The sequence below is a fragment of the Chrysemys picta genome, chromosome 3 (genome assembly GCF_011386835.1).
Source record: "Chrysemys picta bellii isolate R12L10 chromosome 3, ASM1138683v2, whole genome shotgun sequence".
Classification (NCBI taxonomy): Eukaryota; Metazoa; Chordata; order Testudines; family Emydidae; genus Chrysemys; species Chrysemys picta.
This window is the reverse complement of record NC_088793.1, coordinates 72,212,816-72,229,495: the sequence shown is the minus strand read 5'-3', so window position 1 is coordinate 72,229,495 and position 16,680 is coordinate 72,212,816. Positions and strand designations below refer to the sequence as shown.

The 16,680-nt window shown below is 40.9% G+C and overlaps 1 long non-coding RNA gene across 2 annotated transcripts; it reads left to right on the top strand.

Annotated features, from left to right (window-relative positions):
* The first annotated feature begins 389 nt into the window (after positions 1 to 389).
* On the top strand, positions 390 to 5,340 carry LOC135982273 (uncharacterized). 2 transcript variants are annotated; one of them, XR_010599540.1, is made up of 3 exons: positions 390 to 917; positions 1,006 to 2,127; positions 2,537 to 5,340. It is a non-coding gene; the product is annotated as an uncharacterized LOC135982273 (long non-coding RNA). The 2 variants fall into 2 exon arrangements; XR_010599539.1 differs by lacking the exon at positions 1,006 to 2,127.
* The last annotated feature ends 11,340 nt before the right edge of the window (positions 5,341 to 16,680 follow it).

The following is a 16,680-nucleotide window of genomic DNA, read 5'->3' as shown; positions in this document are numbered from 1 at the left end:
AAGAACTAACTTTCAATTCAACAAATGTTTTAGAGTGTAACTGAATTATCTCCGTTGTTTTGTATGTAATCTAGTACTGTAGTTACTTGGATATTTTTGGTGGTGGTGTGCAATGGGATGATTGTTTCACTGGTGTTTTATCCCACAGTAATCCCCATATCTTTTCCTTCATAAATATATTGGGAAATTATTCCATTTAGCACATCTTTCCTGTTTTAGAGCCCAGTCAGGAGTGGTGCTGAGCTCGCTGAACTCCCCATTGTCAGTGGGAATTGAGGGTACTGTGCACCTTACAGGATTATGGTTGGGTTTTTCACCTTGCTACCAGCAGTTACCATCTGCTGGCCCAAATACCTAAACAACTGAAATTCATTTGACTCTGATTTCTTTTGTGAAAGTTACTAGTGACCCCCCCTTAACAGAGCAGCCTTTATGTCAACCAGGGCCATTAGGGAGAAGCAGACACTTCAAGTACACAGTAGCCTGAACTTTTCAACTGTCTTCCCTTCAAGGCCTTACGGTAGTTGGAGCTGGTCCCAAGCCGGTTTTCACTGACCAGATAGCAAAAGCACGGGTCTGACAACCACCAATCAAGTGTTAACACTGCAAGGACCTTTGTCTGAATGTGTATAAAAAATCTGTAAAATGTGTGTAAGACAGAGTTTTTGTACTAAAGTGCAAAGCTCTCCTTTCTTCTGCAGAATAAAGCAACTCTTCCTTATCCCTGTCTGGCTGTTATTGGCTCTCAGCTAGGTGGACCCGATATTTCGGTAACAGTTTCTGGCGACTCCGCCGGGACTATCCTAGCTCGGACATTGGACTCCGGACGGCTGCGGCGAATTGGGAACGGCGCCAACGGGGTGTTTCGCCCCTTTTCTCTGCTTCACCGCAGCCCCTGGGGTTCGTGCTCCGATAAGGTGAGTCCTAATAAGATAAGAAGACACTATCTGGTTCTGGTCTGGTTAACCGGTTAATGAATTTCTGTCTTATACATTTGGGCGTTAGGTGTGTGGACGGAACTGAGCCTCTCATTCGTAATTCCTCAGAGTAGAAGCCATCGCGTGCGATGAAGCTCTGAGGTCGTATTAGGATCCTTCTGTCCCGTCCCCTGTAGCGGTCAGTATTAGTAGAAATTCCTGTAATAGGATCCTATTAGGCCATAATTCCCTCTGTTCTCTGTGTAATTCTCTGTTAGAGTGTCAGCAGGCAGATGGGTGGGTCTCTGGTAATTAGGCCATAATTCCCTCTGTTCTCTGTGTAATTCTCTGTTAGAGTGTCAGCAGGCAAATAGGTGAGTCTCTGGTAAAACCCTCTGAGGATAGCCCTTTAAATTATATGTTAAGTAAATAGTCTTTACCCGGTGTTTAAAAAGAAATATAGTTACACCTTGTGTAGAAATTGATGTGGCTAGTGTTGTAAAAATTGAATTGTAAATAAAATGTGCATTTTCCCCAGAACATGTGCAGTGTATATTGTAGCAGAGGTAAAAGAAATGCAAACCTACCAATATAGGTTGTGTTGTCTCTTCCAGATCACTGGGTGTTTAAAAGCAAGAGTTAAAAGTAAAAGGCAATCAAAAGTCTAAAAAAGTTAATTGTGTCCCTTTTTACGTAAGAATTTTTAAGCTGTGGATAGCTTTGGATCTAGAAGCAAGCCAGAAAGCATCTGTATTAATGCAATTTTCTAACTAATAAGGTAGAAGCCACTGAAACCTGGGCTGCCTATAAAACAAATAAAAAAAATATGGGGTAATTCCTCTGTTTTGCCTAAAATCAACAAAAATATGTGTATATAAAAAAAATATTTTAAGCAATGACTGACTGCCCAGAAGGGGTAGACCTCTGTTCTTTTATCTTTCAAATCATCAAAGAAAACGGATGCCAGCTGAATAGCATTCAACGTACCATGCATTCGCTGGCACAATAAGAATTATTTTTATGTTCTATGGCCAAAATTGTTGTTAAAATTTGCATACCAACAGTCTTTGGAAGCAAGGACATGGAAGGTTAACCCACTCCCCATATTGCCCATGGGATCCTTCTGGCTACCTCAGATTTCTAGCCAGAAGGCTGGGGAAAGAAGAAAGCTATTGGACACCAAAGGTTGTACCGAGTGGACTCCTCAAAGGTGGGTGTGCTTGTCCTGGTTTGTTGCTCCAAAGCTCTGTAATAAAGTTATTTTACTGGAAGGGTGTACATGGCATACATTAAGTAATAAAACTAATGTACTGTATAATGGCAATTGTGTATGTGTTCATTTTTAAAAAAAAGTGTATAAGTAAAAAGTAGAAGTTTCCTTTGTAAGTTAAAAAAAGCCAAAAAAAAAAGCAGGAAAAAGAACAGAACGAGTTAACTAGAAAAAAAATAGCCAGCAAGCTCAGTCCAAAAATAAAATGCTGGCCCATCCAAAAACACTGCCCACAGCTAAGACTTGGCTAATAGCCAAGAAAAAGGGGGGCTGAATGTGCCCAAGCAACTATGAGATCTGCAAAACACTGCCAGGCATTAATGAAATGTGTTAGGTTTTTTTCTCACAGATAAAAGAAGTGCTACCCAAAGACCCTAGCAGCCCTGCCGTTTATTAAAACAAGGAAACGGAGTCTATGTAAAGTCCATCAACGAAAGACTGCTTTGGCTCCACACTGGAAAGGCCCTTTCCAAGTCCTGTTAACCACCAACACTGCTGTGAAGTGCCAAGGACTGCCCACCTGGACCCATGCTTCTCACTGCAAAAAGACCCCTCCACCTGGAGAGGATTCTCCAGCTGCTAATCAGCCTATTTCGTCTTCTAGCTCTGCTGTGCCTCCTAGACAGCAAAAAAAAAAAACAAGGTGAAGTGCTAGTAACCTCTCCCTTGTCCACTGACAGACCTACTGTTGCTTTAAATTTTTCTAAAAAAAGCAAAACCATTACAGGGTGATGTGCTAGTAACCTCTCCCCTACATGATGCTAAACCACACTGTTTCAGGAAAAGAGAAGAAGGAACGCTTGCTTAATTGAAACCATAAAGTCCAGAAATTCCTGACTACAAAAGACATTAAGAACTGGCCCTAGTAAAAAAACAAAGAATTATACCCTAGCAGAAAAAAACTTGTAAGACCCATGCTTGAGAACGTAGTATTAATTAGATTTTAAAGTTTATTTTACAGGCTGCGCCCTGTGTTTTGGATAAGTCCTTCAGCATGTATTGCCCTCCCTAATTAGATTTTAAATAATAAGTACCAAAGGCACCTTGTTGCCATTGCCCCTGCCATCTCCTCCATTACACTATTACCCCTGTAACACATCCAAATACAGACAATGACCCAGAAGTTGCTGACAGAGATAGTATTGAATATCACTGAGGCTGGGAAGGCATTGCAGTGGGATCTAGCATGCTCAGAAATTCAGGATTTCCTAAATGACCAGCTAATGGCCATTCGGAATGATCTAAAGCATCAGGCTTGGCCCACTGCCCTTACAGACACATCAAGAGTACCATCTGATCTGTGGCCATGGAGACATACTTAGAGACTTTCTGGGTAAAAGTGCAGACATTCTCAGTGCTCCTTCCAAGCATATAGACCGGTTGGGGGGGGGTGTGGGCTCCCACATACCGAATCCTGCCGGGTCCATAGGGAGGATGCATGTAAAATTAAGTAATTCACCAAAACATCTAAAAAATTAAATCTCCTGGTATGCCCAATCGATTTTTAGTCAGTGCTCCTGAGATTACATCTAACATTTAAATAGAGTTAGAAAGTCAATAGACATTTTGGCCGTTACAACCCCCACAGCTTCAGTGTATCCGTAAACTGAAGCCAAGAAAAGTTGTTACTCTTCATGACTACGTTTGCTGGGAGGGTAGGGGACAAAAAACTACCCTAACAGAACACTTATTTTTTCAAGCTAATGATAGCTGTGTTTATGTTAATGACACCATATCGCAAGACATACATTTTAATCTCACTACCACTGCAGGCAACCATATCATTTACTGGCCTGCAAATAAAGTTTTTCAAGTAGCCCTTAAGTTCCAAATACCCTTTAATTAGACTAGTTTAGTATCTAATAAATTTCAGAATTTGTTTTCACTGTTACCAAAAATTCAAAAAATCTCTGAAGTACAAAAGCAAATTCACATGCTTCAAAATATATATCAAGTTAAAAAGTATTCCTTTCATACTGTTAATAAAGTATCTATTTTATATACTAAGTATAATGTATTGTGCTTTATGACTAAGGCTGTACAACAACCCCATTATAGTATTGCTATGGGAATGTTATTGCTTGTATTGTTATTAGTTATCTTAAAATTATGTTATTGTTGTAAAAAACGTAATAATAGTAATACCTTTCATGTCCATGCTCATCATGCATTGTCATTACATCCAATCAAAACCCTTTAGGTTAAAGCATCTGAAGTAAAATCTGAATTCCAAAACTTAATGCAAATAAAAATTTAAAAATGTTTGTTGTACTAGTATACAAAAAAAGAAATTGTAAAAGCAAAAAAAAAACTGACAAAAAAAAAATGCAATGCATGACAGTTCGTTAGCAAGAGTTAAGCTAACTGTAACCCTAATAATGCGAAATTTGTAAAAGCAAAAAATGTGTAAAGCAAGTGAAAAAAAACTGTGTGAGAAGTTGTTGCGACCTTGTGTAAATAATATAGAATGTAGACTAAGAGTCTACATTAGTAAGCAAAACAAAATATCAAAATGACCTATGTATAAACAGAATGCTGCTGTTGTTTTCCATGCTGTATCTCTTAATCACACCTTTAGTTTTAAAGACCTCCTTCCAGACCTTGGGTCATAGTTTACGGGGCTCTTTCAAACAATTGTTAAATAGATTCTTTTCTTTCTATGTGTTATTTAAACAATAATACAATGTGCCAAATGCCTGTGTAATGCTATAATCAAAAGCTCTGCTGTCCATAAGAAAACCCAGTATCTGTCCCTCCAGCTTGATCGCAAATTGCATAACGGGCCTGACAATTTTTGAATTTGTCAGGCCCGAAGGGGGGACTGTGAAAGTTACTAGTGACCCCCCCTTAACAGAGCAGCCTTTATGTCAACCAGGGCCATTAGGGAGAAGCAGACACTTCAAGTACACAGTAGCCTGAACTTTTCAACTGTCTTCCCTTCAAGGCCTTACGGTAGTTGGAGCTGGTCCCAAGCCGGTTTTCACTGACCAGATAGCAAAAGCACGGGTCTGACAACCACCAATCAAGTGTTAACACTGCAAGGACCTTTGTCTGAATGTGTATAAAAAATCTGTAAAATGTGTGTAAGACAGAGTTTTTGTACTAAAGTGCAAAGCTCTCCTTTCTTCTGCAGAATAAAGCAACTCTTCCTTATCCCTGTCTGGCTGTTATTGGCTCTCAGCTAGGTGGACCCGATATTTCGGTAACACTTTCTTCTGAGTTATTAGCACAGCCATTAAATTTTCAACTGTTCTTCAAATTTAGTGCCTGATCCAAACCACTGACTTCAATGGCCTTTTGGATCAGGTTTTTGGAGATCTAATTTTCAATACTCTCATCCAAAGACAAGTAGAGCATAATTAACTGTAATCGTAAAATTGACCCTTGGGTCCTCTGCTCAGTAATTCCAATTTAATATGGGGCTATGCATGACTACCTTTTGTCTCTTGCTTTTTATCCAGTTTTCTGTCTAACACCCTGGTTTATCTATAACTCTTTATCCTAGTTAGTGATCTGTGATGTGGAACTTTGCCAAATGTTTCTTGAAATGTGAATGTATTACAGCCATTGAATTTCACTTATCCATCATGTCAGTGGTATTTTCAAAGAATTCCAATGGGTCACTTAAGCATGACCTCCCTTGCCTGGAACTATGCTGGCCTCCCTTAACAAACTGTATTTTATAAGGTGTTCTCCTACTGACCTCCTTCCAGGTTTTCTCTACTGTTCATATTAAAGTAACTAGCCTACAGTTTCCTGGTCTATCTCTTGAGACTCTTTTTCAAATAATGGACTTGCATTTGTCACTTTTCAGACCTCAGAAATCTCTTTTTGAATCCAGTGAACTTGTAAATATGTCATTTAAAGGTTCACTGGACCCTTGCTTTCATCTTCTGAACAGTAAGTATGAAAGTTGTTTTGATTCTGCTGCTGGGTTGTGGTGGTGGTTGTTATTACGGTAGCAGCTGCAGGCTCCAACTGTTGCTGGGGCTCCACTGTGTGAGGCACTGTACAAACACACCCTATGGAGTGTGATAACATCAAAAATAATCTGCAAAGCTTGTGGAGAACCAGTAGGAAGATACATGAAAATGAAACAAGTCATCACAGAATGTGCTAGGAGATTCAGAATCTATATTAGGCTGTCTCTGAAGGTGTGAAAATCTGCTCTAAGAATGCAGGGAGAGCAGTGAGAAGTATTCTTAGAGTCATAGATTCCAAGACCAGAAGGGACTGTTCTGATCATCTAGTCTGACCTTCTGTATAATACAGCCCATACAATTTCCCAAAAATAATTCCTAGAGCATATTTTATGGAAAAATATCCTATCTTGATTTTAAAATTCCCAGTGATAGAGAATCTACCACAACTCCTGGTAAATTCTTCCAATGGTTAATTATCCTCACTACTAAAAAATGTACACCTTATTTCCAGTCTGAATTTGTCTAGTTTCAGATGCCAGTTATTGGATTGAGTTACACTACACCTTTCTCTGATAAAGGGACCATTATCAAATATTTGTTGCTCATGTAGGTACTTTCAGACTGTTAAACTGAATAGATTTAGCGCTTCGTTAAGATAAATACAATTGAACCTCAAAGTCACAAACACCTCAAGAATGGAGGTTGTTCATAACTCTGAAATGTTCGTACTCTGAACAAAACATTATGGTTGTTCTTTTAAGAGTTTACAACTGAACATTGACTTAATACAACTTTGAAACATTGCTATGCAGAAGAAAAATGCTGCTTTTAACTATTTTAATTTAAATGAAACAAGCACAGAAACAATTTCCCTACCTTCTCAAATATTTTTTTAAACTTTCCCTTTATTTTTTAGTAGTTAACGTTTATCACAGTACTGCACTTTATTTGCCCTTTTATTTTTATTTTTTTTTGTCTCTGCTGCTGCCTGATTGTGTACTTCTTATTCCAAATGTGGTGTGTGGTTCACCGGTCAGTTTGTAACTCTAGTGTTCGTAATTCTGAGGTTCTACTGTAGATTGAGCTGTTGGAGTCTAACACCATGAGACATTTTTTCTAATCCTTGAATCATTCTCATGGCTCTTCTGTGAATACTCTCCACTTTATCAGCATCTTTCTTGAATTGTAGAAACAGACACTGGACACAGTATTTCAGCAATATAAAGGTAAAATAATTTCTCCACACATACTCAAAATTCCCCTGTTTATGTATTCAAGGATCTCATTAACCCTTTTGGGCACAGTGTCACACTGGGAGCTTGGGTTCAGCTGATTAACCACCATGAGCCCCAAATCTTTTTCAGAGTCACTGCTTCCCCAGATAGAGTCCCTCATCCTGTAAGTATGACCTAAATTCTTTGTTCCTAGATGCATACATTTATGTTTAGCTATATTAAAATGTGTATTGTTTATTGCAACCAGTTTATGAAGTAATCCAGGTCGCTCTGTATTAGTGACCTGTTCTTATCCTTATTTGCTACTCCCCCATTTTTGTGTTATGTGCACATTTTATCGGTGGTGATTTTATGTTTTCTTTCAGGTCATTGATAAAAATATTATATAGTGTAGGGCCAAGAAGAGATCCCTGTGGGACACTGCTAAAAGCTCTGCTGCTCAGTGATGATTCCAGCTGATAGCTGTCTCCAGCCATTCTGTGCTAAGTGGGAGGATCCTAGACATGACCTAATGTGGCAGTCACTGGAACCAAGGAGAATGACCAGGCTGGATGACGGAGAGCCACCAGTGAATGAAATTCAAAGCCAAGAGATGAGGCTATGAAGAAAGGGAAGCATAAACAGGCACTATTAGAACCACTGAAGAAGTGACGAAAGCACCCACAAGAACTGTGTGAGCAATCTACAATACATGCGCGCTTTGAATAGGTGTAATCCTGTAAGACTGTCTGTTAAAAGGCAGCAGCAGCCTTGAGTGCAGCCAACAGAGTCCCAGGCAATGGAAACCAACTGAGGGGAGTGTAGACATGGTTAAGACCAAGGAGTAGGTACAGGTGGGATGGTGTTTGTTTAAAAGACAGTTGTCTAAAAGACTGCTACATCCTTGGAGAGGCAGGGCTTTCAATCCTAAAACTGGAAAACATTTCTCTCCACAGTGGAAGAGAAAAAGGAAATCAATAGCCTGAAGAGAAGTATATAGGAAGCTAGCTGAATGAATCTGTGGGTGAAAGAATAATCAAAGTGAGGCACTCCTAGGTTCTTGACTACTACCCTTATTGGCAACACCATATGAGCAGGGCCACTGATTGATCTTAGAGGAAGAGAAAACATAATGAAAGGACCACAGTAAGGTAACCAAACAATGACTAGGACATTGGAGACAGATTCACAATGGAAAAGCACCAAAGATTTAAAAAAATCATAAAAACCATATGCATGAAAAACAAATAAAGCATTTTAAACACCCATAATTCTCAACCCAGCTCAATACTTTTCACACAATGGAAGCTAAGGTTTGTAAATGTTGATTGTTCAACACTAATCATTGTATGGAAATAATCAGTTGGAGAAGAGAGAGTGAAACAGGATATGGAGAGAAGAAGGCTAACTGGTGACAAGAGTCTTTAAATGCAATTGGCTGTCACCTGCCTGGTTTGGTCAGTGAGGAGGGTCTGACTTGACTATTTGTCTTTTTAAGAGGAAATTTAGTATACTGTATGCAAAGTGTTCCATTTTTTCAATCCAGTGGTTTCATTTGTGTGGCCTTTAGGGAATCAGAATATTTTAATTAGGCACCTTGCTTTTTAGTATCACTTTAAAAGCATATTAATCATTTGATTAATTATGAATACACATGGTCTCTCTCTCTCTCTCTCTCTCTCTCTTTCCCTCATTTGCTTTACCTTGTATGATTATTTGTGTGTGCTCTGACCAGGGCTGGCTCTAGGTTTTTTGCCGCCCCAAGCAAAAAAATGTTTGGCTGCCCCCCACCCCAGCCCTGGGCTACCCCCCGCATCTCCCTGACGCCCCAGCTCTGGGCCTCCCCCCCCCCCAAAACCCACTGCCGCCCCAGCCCTGGGCTCTCCCCCCACCCGCGCCCCCCTGCCACCCCAGCCCCGGGCTCTCCCCCCACACCTGCTCCCCCTTTCTCCCCCACCAGTGCCCCCCCCACACACCCCGCCCTAGCCCTGGGCTCTCCTCCCTCCACCCTCACCCCCTGCCACCTCAGCCCTGGGCTCTCCCCCGCCAACTGTACCCTCCTTCCGCCCCAGCCATGGGTCACTGGCAACTCGCTCCCAGGGCGGGTCATTGAGCAGGAATTTTAGATGTGCACAGAACACAGACAGGATTGGTTCCCATATGGTTACAGAACTCTAGTAAAGTGGAACAGTTTTCAGCTTGTGTGATTGGAGGATATCTGGATGCATATTATAAGACTGTCCTCCATAAATGAGGAAAAGTTAAGGTGCCTTTATTATTCTTTTGTTCCACTCTTTGTTTCTATGGGGAATTTGCCAATGCAATATCACCGTCTTCCTTTTAAACAAATAAAACTAAAAAAAAAAAAAAAAAAAAAAAAGGCAATGGCTGTTGAAAATAGCCATTCCAGTCCTAATAACCACTGGGAAGCATTTCTTGCTCAATTTTATCCTACCTTTTCTACAGCAAGTTACAGTGGATCAGTATATTTGATTTGGGAGAAATGAAGTAACAGCTGCCCGAATTGAGCTTGAGCACTCCTGAATTTTGAGGTGTTCAAATCTGGAAGGCAGGTGCTAGATTCCCTTTCTGAATATTAGCTAAATCTGGAAAGGAAAAGTCAATTTCTGCTTCCATGGCTCAGACGTGGAAATCCTCCTTCGTGCCTGGTACTGTACCTAAAGCTGCCCAGGTCCAGAGCCTCCCCTCCCTTACTTTTCATTTTAAATTCTAGTGGGATCCACGTACCTCCCTTGCTAGGCTTCAGATAGAGAGGGGCACTGTCCATTTAGTCCACCCAATTTTTCTTTGGGGGCTGCAAGGTGAGGTCACACCAGTATCCCTAATCCAGTCTGGAGATGTCTTCAGAAGGGAATAGCTGGGCCAAAGCCTTCTACTCCTTGGGCACACTTGTTCCCAAGGCCACCCCGCTCTAGCAGTGAGCTCTCCATTCACAGCAAGCTGTAACATGAGGTTTCAGCTACCTCACTTCCTCCCCCTCCCTTTTCTGTTGATAGTGGCCAAGGGAATGCTGGGAAATGTAGTTCTTTCCTTGCTCCAGGGCTGGCTCTATAGGCAGGGAGCTAACCAAGGAACTACAGCTCCCAGGGCCCCCTGTTGGTTCTCAGCTCCCAGGCTGGATCCTGCCGCCCCTGCAAATGGGCTGCCCCAAGCACCTGCTTGCTTTGCTGGTGCCTAGAGCTGCCCCTGGCTCTGACACCAGGAGTTACATGTATCTATAACTAGACTTTGAATGTCATTTGCACTGTCTGTAATAAGTGTGTGAGTTTGTTTTTGGTGTGCAATAAGTCATCGACTTTACAGAGATTCGGCTTAATGTGCAAGGTTTTAAAGATATTTTACTGTAAATTCTTTTCCCCTGCTCTGTATATCTTATTGCAGCCCACCATAAATATTTAAATAGGGAATCCTTCTTTTAGATGGAGAGGTGGAAAATTGGTGCAAAGATGTTGCCCTCTCAATGTTTATGAGACTTTACCAATAGTTTCTGGAAAATAGGGGAAAGTAATCCATTTACTCAACACTTCTTAATAGTGTGGTTCATGTGGGGCTGCTTTTGGTTTGTTCTTATACATATCAAATACTTCTCGGTATTATGTATGATGGATTTAAATTTCCAAACTGTTTTCAGCTGTGACTGGGCCCTACTACTAAACTGTTTTTCATGGATTCCAAATGGAATGAATCATACAACACATTAAATGTAATAAGGCAAGATTAAAAAGAGGAGATTTCTTACTCCATTCAATAAAGGAACTTCACTTGCAAAACTATCCTGTACCCTTTCCAAGACTAGAATCACCAAGACCACCACTACCATCCTTGAATTCATCATAGCTGAGCACTACGTGGTTACCGTAAAATTTTCTAAATGTTTCTGGTCAAATCTGCATCGTGGCAATAAAATGAATATTAAAATACCTTGATCGGTTCTGATATATTGTCCAATAAATTGTTTCTTAGAAAATCCTATTCACACACTGATTTTGTCTTCTCTGGACTGACCACTGTCTCTCTTCACAGACATCTGCATCTAAAGGATACTCCCTCTACTCCACACTCAGAAATACAATCCACTTGCCACTTTCAGCTTTTCAGAAACAGCACACTGCTCAAGTACTCCTAGAATCTGTCCTTCATTCAACAGAGATAATTAGTTTCAGTTACTTAAACTGAGCAACTCTTTCCCTTCAAAGAGGATATTATATTTGCCTAATTGCATTTAAGTGCTAAACACTGCAAAGGATAATGTTTCCTGAGAAAGGCATTTTTTCCTCTCTTTGCTAGTAGAAGGCTAGCTGCCTGCAACAGGGGTCAATGGAAATCTGCAGAGAGTTTGAGTAAAGGATGGAAATTCACAGATCATTGAGCACAGGAATATTTTTTCCCAAGCCACTCACAAAAAACCTTCCCCATAGGCAGGGCTGGCTCCAGCTTTTTTGCAGACCTAGTCCGAGAGGAACTGAGGGACCCGCCACCAAATTGCCACCGAAGACCCGGACATGCCACCCCTTTCCATTGGCCACCCCAAGCACCTGCTTCCCGCGCTGATGCCTGGAGCCAGCCCTGCCCATAGGTTACATATTCTTATCACATGCATTAAGTAAGCATGATAGGTAAATTGCTGACTCTTCTGTTATGTCATGAAACAATCAAGAATGGCTGAGCTAAGCAAAAAAGAACCCAGCCTGCATATTTCTGGAGGAGACCCACTGGGACATTAGCCTCAACAATCTTTTTTTCACATTATCTCAATCTTAATTAAAACAACCATTTTCTTTGGCTTCTTCCAGCGATTCATCTACTTTAAGGATGCTGTGATTTCATTATGGAGTCAGGATAGTGATGTGTTGTACAACTTTGCCTTTAAGTTTTGGCTAAACAAATAAGCAAACAAATAGTAGATGGATCTGATGGAGAGCTTAATTGTATCAATCCATCAACCCCTAAATTTGCTTCCTTTCAGAATGGCAAGGTCTGTCTTTAAATCCAAAAGGAGTGATGGCAAGACACCAATTTTAAAATTCTCCAACTGTCAAAGGCTGGTTTACTAATTATCCAGATTCCAAGGCAATCATACAACCGTAATCATTCACCTCACGCCTGGAAACATAAGTCTTGTTCTTTTGATGAATATTTATAAGACAGTGTAAAGCAGTATACTTTCTTTTCCCTTCAGGCAAGACAATTTGGAGTTCATCAATATGTATTACCAAGAACTTTTATAAAAGGCACTTCAAAGGAAATTCATCAGGCATTCCTTTTGTCTTGATTTCTGTTAGACTGATACTTCCTTTTGACAAGTATCAATAAATTATCCTCTGATGACTAGAAACTTGATGTCTTATTCAGAAACTTCCTCCCACAGCAAAATCTGGGCTTTAAGTTTCCGATGAAATTATTAGCATCTAGCTTCTAATTTAAGGATAAAGGAGGGTGCAGTATGCAAATAAAGAACAAAATAATCAATGTATTCATACAGCAATTCTATGACTTATGTTATTTTCAGAGATAGGAATTTTCTATAGTTGTGCATTTCCATGACCTACATTCCTTTTACCATTTGGCATCTGACCATATTTGGAATTCCTTGAAAAGAAAAATTAAAACTGAGTCCCTAGTGCTCTGAATGAACAGTAAGCAAATTAAAATCAGATTAATGCAGATATGTAGTGTTGAATGACAGATTCTCTCTGTCCCAAAGGGCTATTGCTTTTCCTTCTTTGGACATTGCCACAAGGACTCGTATTTCTTGGAAAGGAGGGTGAGATCTTAAAAGGGATTTTTTTTAAAAAAAAACCTCTTCTGATGGATATGCTATGATAAAATACTAAAATTTCTCAACTTCCTTCCTTTTATTATTTAAAAATAAGCACCACCATTTCATTTTTTTTTAATTTTCCCAAATTTGCACATATGATAAAATGATCACAGAGGATGTGAGTAAAATTATTTATATTCCTTCTGGAGAACATAAGTTAAAGTAATTATTAGCCTACTGAGTAGTGGAGGATTTTATGGATTAAGTGAGTATTTTTAATTTTCTAAGAAATGTGATAATTGTAAAAAAAAAATTGTGATAAGAAATAATAAAGTATTATAGCCAGTGCTGAAAAAAGAAGACAGAAAGGTATGGATAAAAGTCAAACCAGTAAGTCTCTAGTTAATAACATAATCATGTTAAGAAAGATAATGTGTTGTGGGGACATAATTTTCAATTGTTGCCATGTGCATCTATCCTAGGAAGATTTGTAAGCATTTTATATACTATTAATTATTTACAAATGATTAGAAGTGATGGCTAAGAAGCTTCTCCAATAACATACTCTATACTAGGATGGTTTTCTAGTATGTGTTTCACACATATTGTCGCTGATCTTCATTCAGACTCACATACTTCTGTCTTCAAACAAAATTTCTTACATTGAGAAAGCAATTAAGATGTAACTTTAAAACCATTACAGTTTGAGAGGGATCCATATTTTTAACAAGTTTAGGAGGAAGTCTAATTTAGACTTTTAATGGGATTTTTAAAAGTCAGTTTTTAATTTAAGTTCCACAGGACTGAGCCAAAGTCCATTGAAATAAATGGAGAGACTCCCATTGGCTTCAGATCAGTCCGTAATACAGGTCATTCTCTTTCTGAATCCCTCTCTGGTTCTCTGCAATTGTCATCTCCGTGCAGTGTCATTATTTTATACAATGGAATAAAGTTATAATTATTCTAGTGGGACTTCTTGAGAAGCAAGGTACGACTCAGAGGCTTGATCTTTCATGTTGCTGAGTATTCGGGCCTTGAACTAATAAAGCACGCACTTAAATTTAAACATGTGACTAGTCCCACTGAAGTCAATGGGACTACTCATTTGCTTAAAGATGAGCACATGATTCAGTGTCTTGCTGGATCAGGGCCAGAGGTCTCAACACTTTGGAGGATCCCATTGTGAGCAAAGTATTACAGTCTGGTCCTTCATTTATTTGTTAGTTCGTTTTCTCTCTCTCTCTCTCTCTCACACACACACACACACACACACACACACACACACACACACACACACACACACACACACACACACACACACAGTAATGAGCAAATTAGGTCAAAAGGACCTACAGGAAAAATCAGTTGCTGTGTATGGAACTTGATCAGAAAAATGCAGTAAAATGTACCTTGACTGGCAGATCACTGTCAAAAGGCTAACTCATACTATATTAACTAATGAATTCATTAGTAGCCATAATGGGCTTAGTGCCTTCCAAACACAGAGGAACACAGTCCCTTCCCTGATCAGAAGAGTTTATAATCCAAAAAGTCAAAAACAGATGAATATTGGGGAAGGAGCTTCATAAACCAGCAAGTACGTGGAAATGCCCTACACATGAATCAAACAGACTTTTCATCATTGGATTTAAATTCTATTTGCTACTTTCTTTTTTAACATCTGAATGCACAGAAAGACTATAATCTATGGGAGGCAAAAGGCACCAGAAGTAATTTAATAAAGAAAAAAATATAGTACATGTTTCTTTTACTAGAAATAATATATAGGTTAGCAGCAACATTTGTAAATCTAGCAAGTAAAGTACCTTGATAGAGATTGGTAACTGAAACTCTGCAGGCTGATACCTATCAATTACACAGTGTTTAGACAGAAAAAAAATAGTATTCCTGGGTACATTAACAAGTTTTACTCTCCTGATTCGCCAAACTGCTGTGCTTTGATCTCAGGTAAACTGGATTATTTGCCAATTGAAAGATGGGCCAATTATTTTTTTCAATTGTCCTATGAAAGAATGATATTTTCCTCATAAACCTCTTCATTGCTTTGCACTATGAGGTGCTTAATGTTTAGATCTCAAAAGATGGTTATTATGGCTCCCTAATTAAAATAACTCACTGTCTGAATTATTGTGTTTAATATATTATTCTGAATAAATATTTGATATCCTACCTCAGGTGTCCATATGTTAGGATTTCCATGTCTATTTCCTAATTAGAATTGAGCAAATTCACTAAACTGAGTTACATTTAGTTTATAATATTGAAGCTCATGCCATGGCCAATAGAATTTGTAGGAAAAAGACAAAGATGCATTATGAAGTTTTCATCCAAGATTAAGCTGCTAAAACTCGGAAACTTCAGATGAAAACAGCTGGCTGCTGGCTCACAATTCTACTGGTTCACAATTAAAGAGTTATGCCTGGACAAGTTTCAAATTATGACAAAAAACATTTGCCTCAAGCTCAAGTGAAACAAGATAGAGATGATACAAACGGGGAAAGGGAAACACTTTGAGAAGCTAATTGGGATATTGTTTGCTTGAAATTTTGAAGGCATCTGTCCTTCAGTTGTCAGTGGAATGCATAATCCAGGGGTCGGCAACCTATGGCACGCGTGCCAAACACGGCACGCAAGCCGATTTTGAGTGGCACGTTGCTGCCTGGCCGGTGAGAGGAGGAGGAGGGCAGGAGGGGCAGGAAAGCACCAAGCTGGGGGAAGAAGCGGGGGAGGGGGGAAGCTTGGCTGCCGCAGGACCAAGCTTCTGCCTCCTGCCCCTGCAGGGGAGATTGGGGCGGGGGGGTGTCCCGGCCCCCAGCCCCACTCAGCGCCCCTCCCCCGCTTCTTCTCCCAGCGTGGTGCTTTCCTGCCCCTCCTCCTCTCCTTCCCTGTGCCGATCAGCTGATGGCCCTTGCGAGGGGGAGGGAGAGGAGTGGCAGCATGCTCCCTGCTCTGTAGAGGAGGCAGAGAAGAGGTAGGGACGGGGCCTTGGGGAAAGGGGTGGGACAGGGCATATCACTTCCAGCCCCCTGCCATGGGGAACACCCCCACGAGCTGAACACCCCAGCCCTCTGCCCTGAACCCCCCCACATCCAGTCTTCTGCCCTGCACCCCCACACATCCTGCAGCCCTCTGCCCTGCCCCCTGAACTCCCCCCACACCCAGCCTTCTGCCCTGCACCCCCACATCCCCCAGCCCTCTGCCCTGACCCCTGAACTTCCCCCCACCCCCAGACTTCTGCCCTGCACCCTCACACACCCCCAGCCTTCTGCCCTGCATCCCCCATATCTCCCAGCCCTCTGCCCTGACCCCTGAACCCCGCCACACACAGCCTTCTGCCCTACATCCTCCACACACCCCAGCCCTCTGCCCTGACCCCTGAACCCCCCCATTCCCCCACTGCCCTCTGCCCTGACCCCTGAACCTCCCCACACACCCAGCCTACTGCCCTGAACCCCTCCACATCCCCACTGCCCTGACCCCTGACCCCCCCACACACACAGCCTTCTGCCCTGCACCCCCCCCACACACACACCCCAGCCCTCTGCCCTGACCC